This window comes from Pongo pygmaeus, chromosome 7 (assembly GCF_028885625.2).
Source record: "Pongo pygmaeus isolate AG05252 chromosome 7, NHGRI_mPonPyg2-v2.0_pri, whole genome shotgun sequence".
NCBI classification, from domain to species: Eukaryota; Metazoa; Chordata; class Mammalia; order Primates; family Hominidae; genus Pongo; species Pongo pygmaeus.
The window spans coordinates 130,747,540-130,770,953 of record NC_072380.2 but is presented as its reverse complement, the minus strand read 5'-3'; the positions used below and the strand labels follow the sequence as shown (position 1 = coordinate 130,770,953).

Sequence of the window (23,414 nt, the reverse complement as noted above, 5' to 3'; positions counted from 1 at the left end):
TTAAAAACTTGTTTTTGGTCGTGCTTGGTTTGGAATGTGAATGACTAAAACTACCTTTAGCAATTTCCCAAAGTGTAAGTTCAAATGTACAGAGAATTTTTTTCCTGAGTGCCCAACACAATATGCAGTTTTACAACACATACCAGATTCTTAGATTCATTTGGTGAAGGAAGCCTCTGAATTAAAACTTTTAAATATTTCTGATTTGCAACCAGAGGAAAAAGAAGAAAATTGACAACTTTTTTGATGCAACTTTGTGAAATCATGGTGTTCCTGGTTTTTCTGGTCTGGGTTTTGTTGTTGTTGTTTTGTTTTGTTTTGCCACAGTTTAGTTCCTCACCTGATCTTTCCTTGTATCCACTTCAGAGTCTCTGAAATGTTATCTGTTTGTTGGTTCCTGGGGAATTGAGAGCATTTTCAAAGACTCCATCTAGAAGCATATTTAAAAGTGTGAAAGAAGACATTTATGCGACCAATAAACATATGAAAAAAAGCTCATCATCACTGGTCATTAGAGAAATGCACATCAGAACCACAATGAGATACCATCTCATGCCAGTTAGAATGGTGATCATTAAAAAGTCAGGAAAGGCCAGTGGTGGTGACTCATGCCTGTAATCCCAGCACTTTGGGAGGCTGAGGCAGGTGGATCACCTGAGGTCAGGAGTACAAGACCAGCCTGGCCAACATAGTGAAACCCCATCTCTACTAAAAATACAAAAATTAGCCGGGTGTGGTGGCGGGCACCTGTAAGCCCAGCTACTCAGGAGGCTGAGGCAGGAGAATCGCTTGACCCTGGGAGGCGGAGGTTGCAGTGAGCCGAGATCGTGCCACTGCAACTCCAGCCTGGGTGACAGAGCAAGACTCTATCTCAAAAAAAAATAAAATAAAAATAAAAAAAAAGTCAAGAAACAACAGATGCTGAAGAGGATGTGGAGAAATACGAACACTTTTACACTGTTGGTGGGAGTGTAAATTAATTCAACCATTGTGGAAGACAGTGTGGCGATTCTTCTAGGATCTAGAACCAGAAATACCATTTGACTCAGCAATCCCATTACTGGGTATAATCCTAAAGGATTATAAATTATTACTACTATAAAGACACATGCACACATATGTTTATTGCAGCACTATTCACAATAGCAAAGACTTGGAACCAACCCAAATGCCCATCAAGGATAGACTGGATAAAGAAAATGTGGCACATATACACCGTGGAATACTATGCAGCCGTAAAAAAGGATGAGTTTATGTCCTTTGCAGGGACATGGATGAAGCTAGAAAGCATCATTCTCATCAAACTAACACAGGAACAGAAAACCAAACACCGCATGTTCTAACTCATAAGTGGGAGCTGAACAATGAGAACGCATGCACACAGGGAGGGGAACATCATACACTGGGGCCTGTTGAGGGGTGGGAGCTAAGGGAGGGATAGCATTAGGAGAAATACCTAATGTAGATGATGGGTTGATGAGCGTAGCAAACCACCATGGCACGTGTATACCTATGTAACAAACCTGCACATTCTGCACATGTATCCCAGAAATTTTTTTAAAAAAAGTGTGTAGTGGCTTGGCGCGGTGGCTCATGCCTATAATCCCAGTACTTTGGGGAGGCTGAGGCAGATGGATCACCTAAGGTCAAGAGTTTGAGACCAGCCTGGCCAACAGTGAAACCCCATCTCTACTAAAATACAAAAATTAGCTGGGCATGGTGGCACATGTCTATAATACCAGCTACTCGAGTGGCTGAGGCAGGAGAATAGCTTGAACCTGGGAAGTTGAATTTGCAGTGAGCTAAGATTGTACCACTGTACTCCAGCCTGGGCCACAGAGCGAGACTCCGTCTCAGTCAATCAATCAATAAAGTGTAGCTCTGGTCTTACTAAGTGTATGATGTTTGTCTCCATGAAATAATAAGAATGGAAGATCTGAGAAGTTAATACTTAAAGTAAAACCTACAGCAAAACAGTCTGCTGAATTTGTCTGTGATCTCACAGGAGAGTCTAGTTGTAAAACGAAGCAAGGACGTGTGGCTAATATCGCAGCAGTGTTTGTAAGAGGATTTTTAGTTTGTCATGCTTAAGCAGACCCCTCAGTATTGTCACAGAGAACTAAAGCAATTCATTTTCAAGACTAACAAGAGCACAGCATCTGCATGCATGTGGCAGGCATGTTAGTGAATGTTGTGAAGTTGGTTGTCCCATCAATTGTCGTGGTTCACCTCTGTCCAGACTATGATTGTGTGACTCGCAGTTGGCACTTCAGCAAAGCTTAGGAAAATGGCTCATCCGCTTTTGTGGGAGGTGGAAAAATAAGTAGCTGCTTTCAGTGAACACTGCAAGCCTTGTTAAAGTCTATACCTTTCATACAGAAACTTCTAGATGAATGGCAATGGAAAATATGGGTTTGTGATAACTTTGAATGATGTGTGATTGCCTTGATTAGCACTATAGTTACTAAGCAGATATGCACTTCTTTGTTTTAAAAGAGAACTTGAATTTTTTTTTACTATAACTGCCAGTTGCTTAATTTCTACCACTTTGTCTATTTTTTTAAAAAATGAATTTCCACCTAATTTGTGCTTGTCAGTGATGACAAGTTTTAAAAGTAACTCAAGTTAAAAAAAAAAAATTCTCCAGAAACCATCATCTGTCAAAAAGTTTGCATTTAATGTTTTCTTTCAGGTAGAAATGAGACATTTTCTCCTTCTTCTTTCCAGATTTGCACCCTTAATTTTCCAGAAAGCTGGGCATCCATATTATTTTGAGTTTAGGAATTTATAGTGACCTAGTCATAGTTATAAGGTGTTTGAGGGAAATGAAGGGAAGGATGAGTAACAAAGACACGTTAAGCAGAATAAATTATATAGTCTTGTTTTTGGCAACTAGTCTAGCATGCGGTTTCCTTGCTTTCTTCAGTCCACATATAGAACAACTCTGTCTAAAACAGTGATCCAATTAGGCCAGTTCCCTGTTTAAAAGCTTTCTGGACCCTCTCTTTTCCTGCTGGCAAAACCCCAGGCTTTGAGACATAGTTCTTTCTAAACTGACCCTAATTATTCTTCCCAGGTCATCTTTACTGCCACTACTGTTCCTCGTGAATATTTCACATCTCTGGGCTGTTAACATATGATTCCTTCCACTTTGAATGGCCTGAAAATCCTCGCCTTTTCACAAGCTGGTGATATTCTTTTCAGTCATGTAGACTTAGACCAAATCCTCTCACTTTGTGGAGTCTTGGAATAGTGTTCCACGTAAGACTGGCCTGGTTAGTTTCTCCTCTGCTTCCTGAGTCCTTGAGTGGTCTTTGTGTATAGCATGAAGTGCACAGCATTGGGAAGTCTGTGTCTGCAAGCCCATCACCTTCACTAGGATATAACATTTTCATCTTTGGACCTCTAGGCTAACCGGAGATTGAAACTTACTTGGCCTCTACCTAAACATTTCTTGAGCAACTCAGTGAGCTGTCCATGTAGTTTAGCAGACAGTTCCGATGATTGTTTCATGGAGTTTGTGTCAACGGGGAAGGACTGCTGAGAGGCAGAAACCGTAATGACCAGGAAGCTGGAAGTCATGGAACACGTGTGCACGTTTCTTCAGTTAATTTTTAGAAATGAGTGAATGTCACCTGATAATTGGTGTCTCTTGTTTTTTTTTAATGAAGCTCTACCATTGCAAGCCATTTTCTCTCTCTAAGTTTCCTGTGGAATTTCTTTCCTTATCAAGATAGTAATACTTTAGAGTTTTGAATTTTTAAGAGATTCAGTCAAAGCATTTTGTCATTTTATCCAGTTGCTCCACTTCTTAATCTGTAAAACGGAGATAGTGTCTTTGCTATTAATTTTTCTTAAGGGAGACAGAATCCAAATACTCTTTGATCTATAAATCTTTTGCAAAGATGAATAACTCTGTTTACTGAACATTTTACTAGAAGTCAGCCTGTTGCTTTTAAAATCTAGGAATGTTATTTGGCTTACCAAGTAAACATATTCATATTTTGCTCAGCATGCCCCCTTTCAGATGACTTGCTGCAGAATAATGAGATGCAAGTTGAACAAAGTACTTTTCAAATTATCACAGGACCTCACCAGTTTTACCACTTACCTCCAGATGTGTGGAGGCCATCATGGGAGAATTTACCTTTTTATGTTTGGACATTTTTGTAAAAAGCTTGGGGTGTTGAATCAATGGGTTATGAAATGGTTTTAGGAATGTAACGAGCCATCCCGTGATTCTACAGAGATAGACAATTTTATTAGCACATTTTCTATTGAATGTGTTTGCTGGTTGTACTTGAACCAAACCAAACACAATCTCCAGATCATAACACATACAACCTCTCAACTTGGAGACTCTTGATTTACAAATGTCTCTCTGTGACTGAAGTGGCTGCCAAGGGAATCCCCTTCCGTATTTTGGTTGAATGTGTTTTTAATTTGCATGAGCTGTCTTTGTTGATAATAATAAAATGATAACAGTAATTTCAGCCTTTATTGAATGGGTGTGCCAGCCACTGAGCCAAATGTTTTGTGTGCAGTGTTTATTTCACTTCACTATGGTGCCCTAACAAGGATGGATTTTAGATGAGAAAACCAGTACAGAGAGAAGGGAAGTAACTTACACCAAGTCCTCAGTCAAAGTTTGCAGAAACAGACTTTTTGTGGAATTTTTGTCTCTGTGATGCTTCCTCATTTCATTCTCAGGCATTTTGCCTGCAAATCACTTTCACTTGAGAACACCCATTGTGCAGCCATTTCTGTTTTTGGTTTCACCTTCTCATGATGTAAAGAAAGGGAAAGTGATACCAGGCAGTGTCTTTTTACTAATAAAAGGCAGATAAGTCTTCCTCAAATTACTCTTCTTGGTGAAGAATAATACTTGTGCTCCAAAGGCTTTGGTGATGTGATTTTTACACAAAGCAGCTGAGCCAGGTGGTGTTCCAGCTTGTTCCTGGACATGTTGATACAGCCCTAATTGCTTAAGGTGTGTGCCTCTTCTTAATCATCTGTCCTTTAACTGGAGAGCTGTGCTACATTATGACCTGGAAAATGTGGGCATTAAAAGCAACCCCAAATGTAAATGGCCCTTACCAGCAAGTCACCAGCTGAGGAAATGCAGACGTCACATGAAGAGAACCTCCTGGATCCTCTGAGGCCCCTGGGGACTGGCTTCCTGAGAGTGTATAAGTTGGTGGTTGCCATCTTAGTTGTTTTCAGAGCCCAGATAGATGTTATGAGTGGAATGCAGAGTGGTAACTGAGATGGTTGTCATGCAAGAAAGTGGGGCCAGGGGACTAGACCTTCGAGTCTTTCAGAAGTTGGAAATGCGGAATTTTAGGGAAAATCTAATTTCCAAAAATTGGGATCAGTTCAAACATTCGAAAAAGTCGGAGGTCCAAATCAAACACGTCTATGGGCCAGAATCAGCTTGCAAGAACCCAATTTGTGACCACTGGGTTAAGACACGTTGATAAATGGATCTATTGGTCCTTTACTAAAGGGAATCTAGGAAAGATTTGTTTTATTTTTGGGGGGGTAAGAACATAACACACAAGAAAGAAGTCACTTATTCATTTTTACCTGAGAGTTGTTTATTTGTCTTGTAAAATACTCAAACCTTAGCACTCATTGAGCGCTCTGTGGTAGCAAGCGATTTGTGATGATGGTAGTATTTTTGGAGAAGATCTTCAGAGGTTCAGTGTGGTTCTAAGTGTGTGTATATGGGTTCTATGTGTGGCAGTAAAGAAATGTGTTCTTTGGTGAACAGTTTTTGCATCCCTGTGTTCACCTGCATGGAATTGCAAGTTGTTTGATAAATGGATCACTAGTATACACGGAGGCTATGCATTGAGGTCTTTTCTCTGTATTATCCTACTTATCAACCAGCTGTCAGTCAAAGAAACACAAACATGGTGAGTATTATGGGATTAAGGGATTTATTATAGAAATTGGTCCTTCCTTAAATAGTAGAGGAGCTGGCGGAAGTAAAGGTCTTGAAGGAAAGTGAGAGGATTAGAGAAAGTTTCACCAAAAGTTCTTGCGTAGGGCTGGGCAGGTCAGAACTGCAGGATGCTGATGAGGGACCATAGCAGGGAGCGGATGAAACGTTCTAAAAGCTGCTGCTGCCTCTGTGTCTGTGGAGTTCCAAACCCTGTGGTCTGCAGCCAGATGTCTGGTGCTGGGTGGATCCCTTGCTGCTCAACAGGGTCCCTTGTTAGGAAGAAACAGGGATCAGAGCAGAAGAAAGCAAAGACAAGCTGGACCCCACTGGGCACCTTCCGTTGTCCATCATGGTGTTTCCATCAACCTTATGAGAGTGGTGGCCTGTTTTCACGTTCACTTTCCAAGTCTCATTCAGCTCCCCATATGGCTAGCTGTACCCCAGGACCATAGCAGGAAGGGTATCCCGTTAAATGAGAGTTCCTGGCTTACCAAGTTGACAGTTGTACGATTCAGCATACTCTACAAATAAGGACAACATCCTTAGGACTATACTGCCGTGAGCTGCTGGCTACTCTCCCCCGTTGCCCTAAAAGGCTTCTACCTGCTCTGAAACACAGTACTGAAATAACAGGATTTGGAACCTCTGCCTTGGCCAGGCCAAAGTAGGTGTATTTCTGTTTAGGGTCCTCCCAGTATAGTACCAGCCATTTACATGCACATTAGATTAATGATTTTATCTGATCTTTCTTTGTGGAAAATTTTGGTCTGATGGGGTGGAGGAAAGGGAGGTACTCAAGACCATCATACAGAGACGCAGAAGGGGAGAACAAGAGAAATTTTGGAGGTTGGATTGAGGAAAGCTGAACTCAATTTTAATTTGGGTCCAGTCCATGTAAATCCTTTACTTTTAATTTTGTCTGCCTGCCTGTCTACCAATCAATCAGTCCATTCATTCGTTAATCAGTTATGTATATCTGTATCTATTAATATTTTTCTGTAGATCTATACCTATCATATCTATCCATATGTTTATATTATATTTATCTAATCTATTTAATCTATATCATGTTATACACATATACATGAAAAATTTTTGAGTGGAAAATTTTATGGAAAAAGTATTCTATATAAGGTGGATTAGTTATCCTCTTTTGAAAAAAAATTCTAGTTCTTCTCAATTGTGAAAGATATGTCTAAGCTTTCTAACAAAATGAACTCTAAACAGTCTTAGATGTCTGCCTCTTTTTAATCATTTAGTGAAATAATTGGTTTCTGTTTATATGAGAAGGTGTTAGGATAAGTAGGAAATCCTGATACTTAACTCGTCTGCCTATTGCTTGACTACAGAGTTACTAGAGTTCAGTCTTCGCATTAAAAGGAAACATATTGGTAATTTTGCACTCTTTGCCAAAGTGTGAGCTGCTTTTTGGGTGATACTTCAACTTTTTATTGAGGTATTGGCTACTTCTACTTCTTGCTGGTAGTGTGGCTACTAAACAATATAAAATATATTACTTTCAAACCTTAGAAAATTAAAGTCTTAGAGCACAGAAACAGGTTTTTCCTGCTGCTAAAATATTTTCCCTCCTTACGTTGTTTGTGTGTGTTGTGTATTTGTGTCTGTCTGTGTGTGCGTGGGGAAGTTATTTGATGTAGAAGTGTTGGGAGATACATTGTCATTTGGGAATATTCTCCTGAAGCCACTAAACGTTCCAGGTAGTGACAGTGGTTTGCTCTGGTGCAGATCACTTTCGATTTTTTTTCTTTTCCTTTTTTTTTTCTTTTGAGATGGAGTCTAACTCTGTTGCCAGGCTAGAGTGCAGTGGCGCAATCTTGGCTCACTGCAACCTCCGCCTCCTGGGTTCAAGCGATTCTCCTCCTCAGCCTCCCGCGTAGCTGGGACTACAGGCGCCTGCCACCATGCCTGGCTAATTTTTTAATTTTAGTAGAGATGGGGTTTCACCATGTTGGCCATGATGGTCTCGATCTTCTGACCTCAGATGATCTGCCCGCCTTGGCCTCCCAAAGTGCTGGGATTACAGGCATGAGCCACCACGCCCGGCCTCACTTTAGATTTTTTTTTTTAAAGAGACCAGACATTTTTTCAACCCCTCAATATGCTAGGCACTGACCGGAGTGCTTAACAATCCTAGCTACTTAGTGGGAAGACTGCCTTTTCTTTTTTCTTTTTCTTTTTCTTTTTTTTTAAATTAAGATGGAGTTTCGCTCTTGTTGCCCATGCTGGAGTGCCATGGCCTGATCTCGACTCACTGCAACCTTTGCCTCCCTCCTGGGTTCAAGTGATTCCCTTACCTCAGCCCTCTGAGTCGCTGGGATTATGGCATCCGCCATCACGCCCGGCTAATTTTTTGTATTTTTAGTAGAGTTGGGGTTTCACCATGTTGACCAGGTTGGTCTTGAAATCCTGACCTCAGGTGATCCACCTGCCTCGGCCTCCCAAAGTGTTGGGATTACAGGTGTGAGCCACTGCACCTGGCCAAGACTGCCTTTTCAAGGCTCTTAGGAGAGTTGTTATGGCCCAGGTGTAGAACATAAGAGTGGAAGTTGAACATTCACGAATTAACCAGTCACAATTCAGCACATAACTGTTGGGCATCTATTACGTGATGAGGGTTAGGAAAGTCTCTTTAGAGAGGGCAGTGATTTGGGGTGGAGGAGGAGAGCAGTCCTGTCCTTCGTGTCTGTGTTCACCTATGATCATCATAAAGAAGAGCATCCTGGAGGACGTTCCTGTCCTGTATCCCAGGGCCTATGTTTGGGAAACCAAGTCACACCTCCATGGCTTTTTGGTAATGGCATAGTTGGCTGTGAGGAGTTGTTCTCCTAAGTCTGACTGAGTCGTCATCCTGTGCTCTTAAGCTATGCTTTCCAAGCCCACCAGGCCCTTCATTCCCAGTTGTGGTTGGAAAGATACGTAAAGTTCTCCTCCAGGCTCTCTTCTCTGGTGGAACTCCTTGACAGTTTGCCTCGTCAAAGGGTTCTTCTGATTATGTGTATGTCTAGTTATCACACCTGCCATCTTTTTGTGGGAAGCTTACTGTCTAGGACAGACCACCCCCCAGCACTAGACTGCTTCCTAGCCTTCCTCATGGATGGTCACCCAGGCTTGAATTACACACCTTTCTCTCCTTCACCCAGGGCCAAGTACTTCTCTTTCAAACGGTCCCTTTTCAGACTTGCCCGCATATGTGAAAATACAAGGGGTAGATCTTGGGGGCCTGATAGATAGTAAGTGGTAAGATGCAACGTAAGCCGGGATAGGGGGGATGTTTATCACAGGCTTCCTGGAAACTAGTTGGGTTTCACTAAGTCCATTCATTTCCTTCTCTCTGATGAATGAGTAATCAGATGATTCACAGGGAGCTACTAGTTAGAAGACTGCAGCATGTTCTCACTAGTGCTGTGCTGTTAGACCCAGGGGAAAGGTTATATTGGTGTGTTTTTAGGCACCATATGTCGATTCTTCCAGGATGTATATGTATATTTGTTTTTCTAAAGGGGGCAGGGTTTTAAAAAGGTTTGAGAAGCATTGTGTTAGACCAAGTTCGTCCAACCTGTGGCCCGTGGGCCACCTGCGGCACACGATGGCTTTGAATGCAACCCAACACAAGTTCGTAAACTTTTAAAAAACATTATGATTTTTTTGTGATTTTTTTTTTTTTCCTAGCTCATCAGCTGTCACAAGTGTTAATGTATTTTATGTGTAGCCCAAGACAGTTCTTCTTCCAGTGTGGCCCAGGGAAGCCAAAAGATTGGACACCCCTGTGTTAGACCATCATTTGTTTGCTGTATGATGTCATAGCGGTAGAATGGTCACTTAAGGTAAAATCTGAATAGAGAAATTTGGCAGAAATCATAGGAATTTCTGTTTGAAGGCATAATGAGGGTTAATCATTTTTCATAATAGATGTTAAGATTAATAGTAATCATATGTAGGGACCAGCCCTACAGGGTCGGTGGGTCTCTCCCTGTGTGCGGCGACGAGAGAGTGTAGAAATAAAGACACAAGACAGAGATAAGAGAAAAGGCAGCTGGGCCCGGGAGACCACTACCACCAATGCGCGGAGACCGGTAGTGGCCCCGAATGTCTGGCTGCGCTGTTATTTATTGGATACAAGGCAGAAGGGGCAGGGTAAAGAATGTGAGTCACCTCCAATGATAGGTAAGGTCATGTGGGTCACGTGTCCACTGGACAGGGGGCCCTTCCCTGCCTGGCAGCCGAGGCAGAGAGAGAGAGGAGACAGAGAGAAAGACAGCTTATGCCATTATTTCTGCATATGAGAGACTTTTACTAATTGATTACTTTCACTAATTGACTGCTGCTATCTAGAAGGCAGAGCCAGGTGTACAGGATGGAACATGAAGGCGGACCAGGAGTGTGACCACTGAAGCACAGCATCACAGGGAGACGGTTAGGCCTCCGGATAACTGCGGGTGAGCCTGACTGATGTTAGGCCCTCCACAAGAGGTGGAGGAGCAGAGTCTTCTCTAAACTTCCCCGGGGAAAGGGAGCCTCCCTTTCCCGGTCTGCTAAGTAGCGGGTGTTGTTCCTTGACACTTTTCGCTACCGCTAGACCACTGTCCGCTTGGCAACGGGCGTCTTCCCAGATGCTGGCGTTACCGCTAGACCAAGGAGCCCTTCTGCTGGGCCCTGTCTGGGCATAACAGAAGGCTCGCACTCTTGTCTTCTGGTCACACCTCACTATGTCCCCTCAGCTCCTATCTCTGTACGGCCTGGTTTTTCCTAGGCTATGATTATAGAGCGAGGATTATTATAATATTTGGATAAAGAGTAATTACTACAAACTAATGATTAATGATATTCATATATCTCTAAGATCTATATCTGGTATAACTATTCTTGTTTTATATTTTATTATACTGGAACAGCTCGTGTCCTCGGTCTCTTGCCTCGGCGCCTGGGTGGCTTGCCGCCCACAATCATAGCCCATATTTATTAATCACTCGCCACACACTGGTTTGAGATTTAGATTTTGCGAGAATAATAATAATCATTTAATCTTCCCAACAGCCCTATGAAGGAGGCTCTATTATATTGATTTTATACATAAGGAAACTGAAATTAGACTAAGTTATTATCAAGGGATGGGTCCAAATGACAAGACCAGCCATCTGTCCTGGAAAACCATGCCCTGGTATGCATTCAAAAAGAGAATAAGGTTTTGTTTCTCACCTCCATTTCTTTATACTGGAAAAACAGTTCAAAATTTAATACAGTTGTATGGTCTGGCAAAATTCTTCTTCAGATAGAGGTGGATTTTAAAGAGAATGGTGATTTGTCCATACGTGTTCACAGCAGCTTTATTTATAATAGCCACAAACTGGAAGCAACGCAGATGCCCGTCAGAGGTGAATGAATGAGTAGACTGTGGTATATCCATACAGTGGAATAATATTCAGCAATAAAAGAGAACAAACTGTTGATACATGCTGACATGGATGATCCCAAAATATGCTGAGTGAAGAAGCCAGAGAAGAAAGAATGTGTATGTTATAGGATGCCATTTATACAGACTTCTAGGAGATGCAAAATTAATATACAATGACAGGAGACAGATTAGTGGTTGCAGTACAATGGTTGGAGTGAATGGTAAGGATAAGAGAGTGCAAAAACTTTAAAGAGTGATGGGTATTTTATTAACTTAATATTGGAAGTGGATGCATGAGTGCATATGCATGTCAAACTTATCAAAATATACAGTTTACCAGTGTGCAATTTATCGCATATCAATTATAGCTCCATAAAGCTGTTAAAAAATTTATATGTATATATATATGTATATATATATATACATATACATACAGTAAGGGAAGGCAAGGAGAATGACCCATTAATGTGTGGGAGTAATAAAAGAGAAATTGTACAATGGGAGGCTCACTCTCAGAGCGGCCTCGGAACCCCAGAGAGGTTATTATTGTTTGATCAGTCAGTCAACAGGTATTTATTGAAATTCTTCCAGGTACTTTGAGAGAATGAGAGACGTATGTGAGCTTAACTGTGCCTGGTAGTGGGACCCATTTGGAAAGAGCTGGGCTCTGGAGTTAGTCTGATGTGGGTTTCAATCCTGGCTCTCCCACTCCTTGGGTTAAAGCTTTTGAACTCCTTTACCTTCTCTTAGCTTCTCTTTAGTCCTAGGGAAAAATGGAGATGGCAGTATCTTTATTTCAGGGTCATTTGAAGGATTAGCAATAATATGTATCAAATGCTTGGCCAAAGTGTGGGGCACATGGTAGGAATGCAGTGGCAGCGATTATTATTATCACTTTCATTGCAACACTGGAAGTTCAGATTGCAGGAGGAGGATGTAGTTGCTGTGGACTGGCCTTCTCAGGCAAAACTTCACTTGGAATAGGCTTGGAAGACTATATAGGAGTTACATGAAGTGAAATGGTTTGACTCAAAGTGCAGAAATGGGACTACATAAATCTGTTAGGTTTCTTGGGGAAGTAGGGGAGATCAGGTAGGGGAAGGGCAAGAAATCCTACTTACTAGGAAACATGGCTTCCTAGCTAGTTTGGGGCACAAATACTCAACAGACCATTGCTATGGTAAAATGGCAGAAATGAGAAGAGCAATGGAGGGAGGAAGACCTGTGTCATGAAAATACTTATCTGACTGTTCAGCATTATTGATATTGTGGTCTGGATGACTCTGTGTCATGGGGACTTGTTCTGTACATTATAGGATGTTTAACAGCATCCCTGGCCTCTACCCACTGGATGCCAGTAGGTAGCATTCTTCACCCCCATACACATGACAATCAAAAATATCTCCTGACTGCCAGATGTGCCTTGGTGGGGTCACTGAAGACCACTGCTTTAGTGATTAGACTAAGCATCAGTGAAGATGAGATTTTCATTTCAGTGTTGGAAGGGAGAAAGGAGTGGAGTTCATTTAAAATAATAGAATGAACTGCTCTAATTATAGAGGTTTAGCAGAAGTAACATGGTTCAGTGCATTGACAGCAAGGCCACTTATAAGCTGTATGGTCTTTGGCAAATAACCTGTTGTACTTCAGCTCCCTCATGTGTAAAATGGGGGCAATAATCGCACCAACCTTAAATCAGTAAGTTACATTGTAACTGAGGCCACTGATTATTTGCTTAAAGAAAACAGCATTACTCTTCCTTTATTGGAAAGACTTTGAAGAAAAGGGGATCTTCCTGTCTCTAGCTCTCTTGAGTTGTTTTTTTAAAGGATCCATCTTTTGAAAAGACCCGTTAAAAAATTAGTCAGACATGAGGCTATTGAAATTTCGATCAGTGTGGAAAATGTACTTTGTCCTTGAGTTGATTCTTTTTCTCTGGGCCCACTGAAAGATCTTCAAATTATAATGTAAAAGTGAAGTCTTCTTGAACAGAGCAGAAGAAAAGGATATCAAGGGCATGAAGTGGATGTTACTGAAGGGAGTGGTGGTGTGCTGTAAAGGAACTCCTGAGAGGGACATTGGCCGAATGGTCATCTCCCTCTTTTTGGCACTGAACGACCACCACAGACCACAAAGGGCTTAGAACCGACCTCCATTTCAATGGGACTTTTCAGTGACACTTGAGACCTCGTGTCATAGCCAGTTTGTGACCATTCTCCAACCCAAGCATTCTGCTGCTTTTACAACAGACTGTTTTAGAAGCTGCTTAGGAGATGCTACTAGGGATGTGTCAGGCTTCAACAAATTAGGATTTCCTCCCCACCACTCCAGTGATGGTGAGACCAGCCAGCATGGAGACTGGCAGAGTGATGGATGCATTGGCTTATCAAGGTCATGAGTGGCAGCTGGCTGCATTGTGTCCCCAATTCAAACAAGGATCCCCCAACACTGCAACAGACTAGGATTGTCTCCTAAATTCCTCACATTCCAAGCACACAAAGGAGGTGTCCTGGAGCCATGTACCTTGGGGAAGGCAGATTATTTGTAAGCTCTGGTGTTGCCTTCACTGCAGACAGATGGGCCTCCTCTATCCTAAACAGAGGCTATTTAATAACATTTGCTTCTTATTAACTTTCCTTACTCACCTGATCTAATGAACCTATGCTGCTTTGGAACATCACTGCTTTGGAACATCATGTTTCAGAACAAAGCGAGAATCATTTGGACTAGTACTTCTTTTGGAGAGGTGGCTATTAAATGGGGTTTAAAGTTTTTCATTTGTTTGTTTTTTTACCTCTTAGCTTTGGAGCTTCTTCTATGGCCTTGCACATATCGTTCTCTGACTATGATGCCCACATTAGCCCAGTTGTCTTACAAGTATGTAAAATCCTTCCAGCAGTTCAGGTTCATTTGGCATTCTTGTTAAATGTACTGGGGTTAGGACTGGAATGAGAAAAATGATAGAAATACAAGTAACCATAAAACAAAACTAGAATAGAATAACAGACACTGAAGTAAAAACAAAATGTTTATCCATATTTTGTCATTCAGGCCTATTCATTGAAATAAAGAGTACAAAGATTTTAAAAATCCAACTATATTATGAGGAAATGTTTTAAGAATTTTTTGACAGTCTTTCCTAAATATTTCAAGTTGATTGACAAAAGATAAAAATCCATCATATTGCCTACTAGCCAATGTTTTGTGGTGCCTTCACCTCTGAGTTCTAGGAAGTGGTTTTAATCATGTTTGCGTTCAGCTCTGCTTCCTATTTATTAAAGATTGGAAAATGCTAAGGTTTAGTTGACATGATGACCTTAATGTAAAAGGACATGAAGAAGGCGAAGACTCCCAGCTTCTAAGTCTAGTTCATCTGTTACCCTCAAAGATGTCTTTGACACTTAGAAATGCTCCCACACCCTTGCCTGCTTTTACTTTTTAGGAAGCGTGCAGTATGGTAACCCCCTTTCAAAGGCCAATAGCAAGGCCACGCCTGACTTCAAAATGAGGTTATGCTTTATGCTGGAGATGTACAGCAGAAAACAGTAGTCCAGCCAGGTGGGGAAATAAAGCCAGAAGAGACAGTATATTTTCAGGAGCAATTTAGTGCATGATTGATCTTACTGATATTGTTAGTGTAGTGTTTATAGATGACTGGGTTTTACCTGAAGCAACTGACCAGCACTCTGTGTTTGGAAACAGTCAAGGGAGAAAACACATTGATTAGTTGGTAAGTTAACTGTGTACTTCTATACTCTAAAATTAGTAAATCAGCCTGTCATTGACAGCTTGGAAAGATGTTCCTGTGTCTCACTGATCCCTGGCCGGGATTGCCAGGACTTTCTCTTTACTTTGTGTTTTCCCTGGCCCATCAATTCTCTTCAACTTTTGTGACTTTTTTTTAAAAAAACTGCCTTTATTCAGTTTTTGTTTAACTGAAAGGCACAGGATGCAAACTGAATTTATAGGATGTTTCATAGCGAGAATAAAAGGATAAATTTCAAAGTCATATGCTAATATGTAAACTGAATTTACTCAAAACATTCCTTTTGTTTTGTTTTTTTGAGATAAGATCTTGCTCTGTCACCCAGGCTGGTGTGCAGTGGCACCATCATGGCTCACTGCAGCCTCAACCTCCGAGCTCCAGTGATCCACCCACCTCTCTGCCTCTTGATTAGCTGGGACTACAGGGGCATGCCACCATGCCCTATCAATTTTTTGTAGTTTTGGTAGAGATGGAGTTTTGCCATGTTGGCCAGGCTGGTCTCAAACTCCTGGATTCAAGTAATCCACCCACCTCGGCTTCCCAAAATGCTGGGATTATAGACATGAGCCACTACGCCTGGCCAAAACATCACTATATTTGTGTGTATGGATTATACCTTCTCTGCTGATGTTAATAGCAGGGATTCTTTTTTCCCATTCTTTCTGTGAAGTGTGATGGAGAAAACTTATGTCCTATAATGAAATGAGAATAAGGATTTAAAATACATTAAATAGCACAGAACACCTCCCTCCATCCCCCTCCCCTCATTTTCCCTTCTAATTCTTAGAGCAATATCATCTTTCTTCTTCTTTAGTTCCCTCCAAGATTAATCAAGATATTATTTATGGATGGTGTAGACCTGGTGTGGCAAATTAGAGTCTGTGAGCTAAGAATGGCTTTTACATTTTTAAATGGTTAAAAAAATCAAAAGAAGAATAGTACTCTATGAAATGTGAAAATTGTATGAAAATCAAATGTCAGTGTTCATAAATAAAGTTTTATTGGAATCCAGCCACACTCAATTGATTTACTTCCTGTCTCTGGCCACTCTCCTGCTACAATGGCTGAATTGAGTACTTGCAAGAGAGACCATATGGCTTGTAAAGCCCAAAACGTTTACTCTCTGACTCTACACAGAAAAGTTTGCCGACCCCTGCTGGGAGGCAGATCGAAAATGAATAACCATCAGTAATAGAAAGAGCACAGCCTTTAGAGTCAGGCAGTACAGAGTCCATGTTATTATGTCTTGGTTTCCTCAGAGCTGCAACTATTACACATTATTCCACCTTAGAAGGTTTGGGTGAGGATGAGATGAGATAATGAATGTAAAGCATCTGTACGTGTATAGCATGCTGCCAAATACCTCACAGATATTCAGCCAGTGCTAGTATCTTTCCCTCTCCAGGTTACAAATATTTCAGGTTCATTGCCTTACCTCAGGTCCTCTGTTCACACAGAACTGGAGCGAAAAATACCATTTGCAAGTCTGACAATAGCCGGAGAGACAGAAACCCATGTCTCTCTCTCCACCTTCATTTATGTAGTGTCTTTTCCTCCATAAACTGGTGGCATTTAGCCCTGTGAAATGTCATTTTACCTTAAGGTGAATGGGTATATAGAATTGGTCTTGACCTTGAATAAAAGAAGGACACACCAGGCAATCATCATTTGGGGGAACTTCAGAGAAATTGCTCCATGAGAGTAACATAGAGCAGTGACTTCTGCTGGAGGGGTTCACAGGTGACATTTTGAGCCCTGTGCAACCTGTGCCTCCAAGACAGTCAGCGAGGGAGCCCTGGCGGTCGTGGGGCTGCCTTTGCCAGCGTCAGAACTGTGATTTCTCCCCCATTAACACACTGCTTGTTAAGCTGATGTGGTTGCTTTCTAAACTGCATCTTCCCTTGGCCAGAAAGAAAGAAAAAGCTTCCCTGCGTGAAGATGAAGGTTTATTGGCAATGTCTTCTTTAGTCTCTTAGCAAGAACAGCAAACAGAGAACTCCCTTCTTTCTGACTTAAGTTACACATATTTTTTTTCTCTTTTTTACTTTCAAAGCTGGCAGCCTCATAAGAGCAGCATTCAAATAGACCGTGCCAGGGATGCGGGATGCCATGAATGGGGCATTTCTTGTCCTCCTGGCCCCCTTTCCCTTTGTGCTGTCTCTTCCATGTGTTATTAGCCACCTTGCAAAGTCGGAGCTTTGCCAACAAATTCTGGGTTCTGTGGGTTGCTGTCTGAATCTGCCGCTTATTCAGGAAAATGAGTTAGTTTCTGCTGTTTGCAGAAAAAAAACCAACAAACCCACTTATAGGTTACATTTAGGTTACTAATATATGTGGTAACACACCTAAGTAAACTGGAGATTATGCTGATGCTATGTGCTTATTATTACAGTGTGGGTTTTAATGTGAATTTTGCACAAATCCATGAATGATATGCCCATTTGCCTTTTTAATTTTCTTGCTGTTAAAAAATTAGCTTATTTTGTAGCCATTGAAATATATATAAAGAAAAAATTAACTTCTACCTCTTTTTTTTTCTTTTAAAAATATTTTTATGTGATCTAACCAGTGTGAAATAGTTGGCTGTAAATGGATTGGGAGTGTCATTTCAAACCTTTTATAATTTGGGATTTCTTCTGGGGGGAGTGGGTATCAGAGCTTTAGTTCTTGTTATTGGCTTATGACGATAGTCTGGAATTTTATAGATTGTGTTTGGCTGTCAGCATGGTGCTTGGGTGTGATTAATTTGTGTAGCTTGCCATTGGATAAATAATATTCATTCCTTGGATCCTTGTTCAGAAGGGATTAACCAAGTGAACTGGAAAACATGTCTTTGCGGGAGAGCTTTCACTGTTTGTGATAATCAATGAACAATCTAGTGCTAATTTAATTCCACTCTTATAGATCTGGCTGACTCATTGGCTCTTAATGCTTCTTAACTTCTATATTTTTAATCTTTAGTTTTTTACACATATATCAATATTATAGTAGACATAGTTCAAAACTTAACATTTCTCCAGGGATCTTGTTCTGGGAATGCAAAATAAATACCCTCTAAAATAGGTTTCTGGAATGTTGTTTTTCTGATGGGTCTGTTATTTCTGCTTTTCTTCTAATGGGAAAAAAATTTGATTTGAAAGGGTAAAATAAACTTAGCTTTTTTGGAAAGGGAGGGTTAAAATAAAATTAACAACAACAACAACTAAACAGGTGATACCTTAAGAGACCTATCTGGCATAGGACTCTTGAAGCCTATAACATGGCTTTGGGTTTTGGTATTCATCTTTTATAGGGCTAAATAATTTATAGCCAAGCGTTTGCCTTGTGGGATGGTTGGAGTGTGTGTTCCACCAGGAGGCAAAGGTTTCTGTTCAAATCTTCCTGTTCACTTGATTTAGGTATTTGATAAGTGACTGCAAAATGGAGAGGTCACTTTAGGAAAGGTTTCTCTCTTCTTGCCCTCCTTTGCCTTTGAGTAGTTTCCTCCTGTGTTTTGTTCGTCTGAACAATGCATTGACTTGCCCTATGTAGGAAGCCTGGAGAGCTGCTTATGAATTGTAGTAAGATGTCTTATGGCTTCCAGGGAGCAAAGCTAGGGAGTTCCCAGGTACTGATTTTTTTTTTTTTTTTGATATGAATTCTTGTTCTGTTGTCCAGGCCAGAGTGCAGTGGCATGATCTCTTCTCACTGCAACCTCTGCCTCCCGGATTCAAGCAATTCTCCAGCCTCCCAAGTAGCTGGGATTACAGGCATGCATCACCATGCTAGGTATTGATTGATTAATTGATTGATTGATTGATTGTGGTGCCTCCATGGACTAGACTCTGCCTCCCACTTTACTTTTAGCCTAAATGTAGGTGACAGGTGAATGTAGGGTTGCCAGATTTAGCAAAGAGAACTATAGGGCATCCAGTTAAATTTCAATTTCAGATAAATAGCAGATATTTTTCGTATTAAGTATGCTCTGTATTTTATCTGGCATCCCCAAGTGAGTGTTGGGGAATTAGTTTTCTCTATCCTGAAGGCCTTCAGGTTAGATCACATATTTAGAGATAATTGTGAGTGAGATGTATGGATGGGAAAAGAGAGCACCATTTATTAGGTACTTTTTATATCAAGTACTTCATATTTATATTTAGTCCTTAGCTTGGGAGGCAAGTATTGTAAACTCACTGTACCTTTGATGATAAAAGTAGCTAACGTTGATTGAGTGCTTTCTATGTCCTGGGCCCTGTTCTAAGAACTTCGATGTATCCTCATTTAGTGCTTAAAATAAACCTAAGAGGGTTAAGTACTATTATGATTTCCATTTTACACGAAAGGAAACTGAGCTGCAAGGTCACATAGCTAGTAAGGGATTGTTCTGGGCTGAAGAAAAAGGATGCATGGGGGGAGAATCTTGCCCAAGGTCACGTTATTAGTAATTAGTGGAGTCAGAATTCCAATGCAGGTTCCTTCACTCCAGCTCTTCTTACCTCAGAAAACACACTTGCCTGGACCCTCCCCTGGAGTTGGATTTAGTTAACTTGGGCATGGCAATTTTTAAAACTTCTCCAGGTGATTTTAATGCACAGCCAGACTGAGAACCACTGCTTTACCCCATGTTTGGAGTAAAATGAATTACCCTCCTTAGGAAATCTGGTCGCTCTATGTGGCCATTCCTTTAGTTCCTGCCTCTCCTCCGCAGAAACACACCATTCCAAATCTGGCAGCTAATTTTTCATGGTCTTTGTTTCTTCGAAATTATTTTCAGGAAGTCTTGGTGAATATATGTTGGGGTATAAACAGACCACAAAGAAAGACCCCATGGGGGTATTCTGTTGATGGATTTTCTGCACGGTCTTTTCTTTTTCATTCTTCCATTATACTTCCTGGAGGAGGGACTACCTCTTTGTTCGTCATTTAGTTCCAGCTGGGTACCAGGTTGGGTATTTGGGGAGGTTTACAGATTAATAAAACTAGACCACTACCCTCCAGGAGTTTTCAATTTTAGAAGGGAAGTATATAAATGTAATTCTAGGCTTAATTTTCTAAAAGTCACTTCAGAGGAATACAAAGTATTAAGGAATTCAGAGGCAGCAGAGGCAGAGGGAGGTGGTGTGGAGTGTGAGCTCTGTAGTCACTGCCTTGGTTTGAGTTCCTGCCCCACCGCTTCCTACCCATAGAACTCTGGCCAGTGCTTGAGCCCTCCTGGTCTCCGGGACCTTGTTGGCACAGTGGACATGCCAAATTTTTTGATGAGAGACATGACGAGTTAGTGCTGGTGGAGTGCACACCACCGGGCCCAGTGTGAGGGTCAGTCCTGGTGAGCTGCTGTGCTCTGTGCATTGCCTGAAGCTTTCCAGCAGGCCTTAGCTGATGCCGATGGATCCAAAACATCAACAGTAAGTTACTAAGCCTTATCTGCTGCTCCTTAAATTGACAGAATCAAGAATTATCCTGAATTTGGTAACCAGGGAGGAGCCACAGAGGTGTGTGAATGGGAAACTAGACACAGCCCTGGAAGATGAGCAGGAAATGGAGCGGGAGACATTGATACCCCAAGACCCTAGTTAGGCAAAAAGAAAAAAAAAAAAAAAAGACATCTAGGCTGGGCACATTGGCTCATGCCTGTAATCCCAGCACTTTAAGAGGCTGAGGCTGGCAGATCACTTGAGGCCAGGAGTTTGAGACCAGCCTGGCCAACGTGGTGAAACCCTGTCTCTACTAAAAATACGAAAATTAGCTGGGTGTGGTGACATGTGCCTCTAATTTCAACTACTCAGGAGGCTGAGGCACGAGAATTGCTTCAACCTGGGAGTTGAAGGTTGCAGTGAGCTGAGATCATGCCACTGCACTCCAGCCTGGGTGATGGAGTGAGACTCTGTCTCAAAAAAGAAAAGAAAAGAAAAAAAAAGACATCCAGTCCATCCAGAGATCCCAGGACCCTTATCTAGCAAGAAGGCAGCTGCAATAGAAAGAGGAAGGCATTTGGTGTGAGGACTCAGATACGTATTATGTATATGTGGTGGCGGGTGGGAGGAGGGTGGTGATGGAAGCTTCTAGTCTTGGTGGTAACATTCACAGATGGATGACATAGAAGAGGCTGATTGTTAAAGGGAAAAGGATGATGAATTAGGTTTTGGGTAAAGTTATATTGCAGCCTTCATTGCAAGCAATGCAGTGCCGCATTCTGTGTTGTTAATATGCACATGCCCCAGATTGCACATCTGGGGATGAGGGACCTCTCTATGTCTAACTTTTACTGGTTTGAGAGTGTGAATGAAGAAAGGCTCACACCACTGCTACCATCCTATCTGTCTTTTATGTTGAACTTGTGCTTTCTTCCCCTAGTTTGTTTAGGTCTAAGTAGAATACTTTGCATAGGAAATCGATAAATCTATTGCTGTTTGAGTGATGGGGCAATTTCTTTATTATCAGACAGTTCTGCAAGCAATAAATACTTCTAATATCCTGAGTATATTTATTTCTAAGTGGGAGTTAGAGTAATGAGGCATTTACTAACGCTGGACTCGACTCAGAATTCAGAAACAGAAGGTAGATGACCAGCAAGGACTGTTCCTACTCTAGAGTTTTAAGGTCGTTAGAAAGCTTTTGTTTTTGTTGAAAGCACTGTACTTTGTGTACAATATGATTGAGCCTTTTAGAAGGTTGCTGACACTTACATCTTATCTTTGCTTATATAGTATCAACTAGGGGGTTGGCAAACTTTTTCTGTGAAGTGCTAGATAGTAAATGCTTTAGGTTTTGCACATACGTTCTCTGTCACAGCTAGTCAACTCTTGTAAGAGGATAGCAGCTGTAGACAATATGTAAACAAATGAGCTATGTTCCAATAAAACTTTGTTTACAAAAGCATGCGGTGGGGCGCCTGTAGTGCCAGCTACTCCGGAGACCAAGACTGGAGAACGGCTTGAGCCCACAGGTTTTCGACCAGCCTGGGTAGTAGAGTAAGACCTTGTCTCTATAAAAAATAAAATCAGCCGGGCGCGGTGGCTCACACCTGTAATCCCAGCACTTTGGGAGACCGAGGCAGGCAGATCACCTGAGGTCGGGAGTTTGAGACCAGCCTGGCCAACATGGAGAAACCTCGTCTCTACTAAAAATACAAAATTAGCCAGGTGTGGTGGCCCACTCCTGTAATCCCAGCTACTCAGGTGGTTGAGGCAGGAGAATCGCTTGAACCCGGGAGGTGGCGGTTGCAGTGAGCTATGATCGTGCCATTGCACTCCAGCCTGGGCAACGAGAGTAAAACTCCATCTCAAAAAAAAAAAAATAATAATAATAATAAAGAAGACCAAAAACATTGCAGGCTGGATTTGGCCCACAGGTCTAGGTTTTCTGACCCTTGGTTCACTATATGAGCCATGGGGGCAGCAGTTCTGGTTTGATCAACCATTAACTGTGTGACTTACCTTCTCTGACTCTCCATTTTATCAGCTATAAAATGAGATCAATAGAAGAACAAGTTTGTGGTGTTATTTTGACACTGAAAGAGATCACAAAAGTAGTTTTGTATAGTTACTAGAACATAGTAAGGTACAGAAAATGTTAGCTAAAGGGGAACAAAAAATCCATTTCAGTCGGCTTTGTATGTAACCCTGATGTTTAATTGCAATTATCTTAAGGTAAGAAGGAGAGACTGGCAAAGCAGAATTTTTGAATTAAAAAAGCAGATTAAAATCACAACTCTACACAATGAGCTGATGGAAATAAGGTATATATTGACTTTTAATAGACTTAAAAAGAGTTGATGAGATCATGGAAAGCTCCACGTGGCCAATATTGTTATTATTCTGTAGATGGTATTTCTTGGAAATTTTGTTTCATTGCCTTTCTGGAAGTGAGTTGGACTTTTACCGATTTTTTGGCATAGATTTGGTCTCTCCTCCTCCCAATAGTGGAGGTGTAAGGAGTAAAAACTTTTCCTAGAAATGAAACATAACAAGCACTTATTGAGTGCCTGGTGTGTGTTCACATTGTGTGAGGTGTTATGACTGCAGAATGAGTTTTCCATAATCACTATGTCTGCATTGGAGTTGGAGGAGAATATCTTACACAGAGCTCCCAGATCCCTTGCAATTTCCTGGGTGATCAACTATCTTTTGTTCTAATGAGGTTACCCTTAGTGGGCATGATGCTAAGGCAGCATATAAATAAGTGAGGGCTCATGTGATGTGGGCTGTGAAAAGTTGCCAAGATACTTCAGTGTGAAAAAAAGTCATATCTGATGGCATTAGTCTGTGGAAGCTTCGTGGAGAAAACTCTGGATAGGGACTTTGGGAGTG

The 23,414-nt window shown here is 41.4% G+C and overlaps 1 protein-coding gene and 1 long non-coding RNA gene across 2 annotated transcripts in view; both read left to right on the top strand.

The window, feature by feature from the left end:
- EXT1 (exostosin glycosyltransferase 1) overlaps positions 1-23,414 on the top strand; it is a 315,513-nt gene that overhangs the window by 46,205 nt on the left and 245,894 nt on the right. The gene's annotated exons all lie outside the window — the stretch shown is intronic.
- Positions 1-23,414, top strand: part of LOC134740036 (uncharacterized) — a 104,306-nt gene that overhangs the window by 44,442 nt on the left and 36,450 nt on the right. The window contains exon 2 of the long non-coding RNA XR_010127275.1: positions 1-23,414. This exon is cut by the window's left edge and continues 27,999 nt beyond it; it is cut by the window's right edge and continues 36,450 nt beyond it. This is a non-coding gene — a long non-coding RNA (uncharacterized LOC134740036).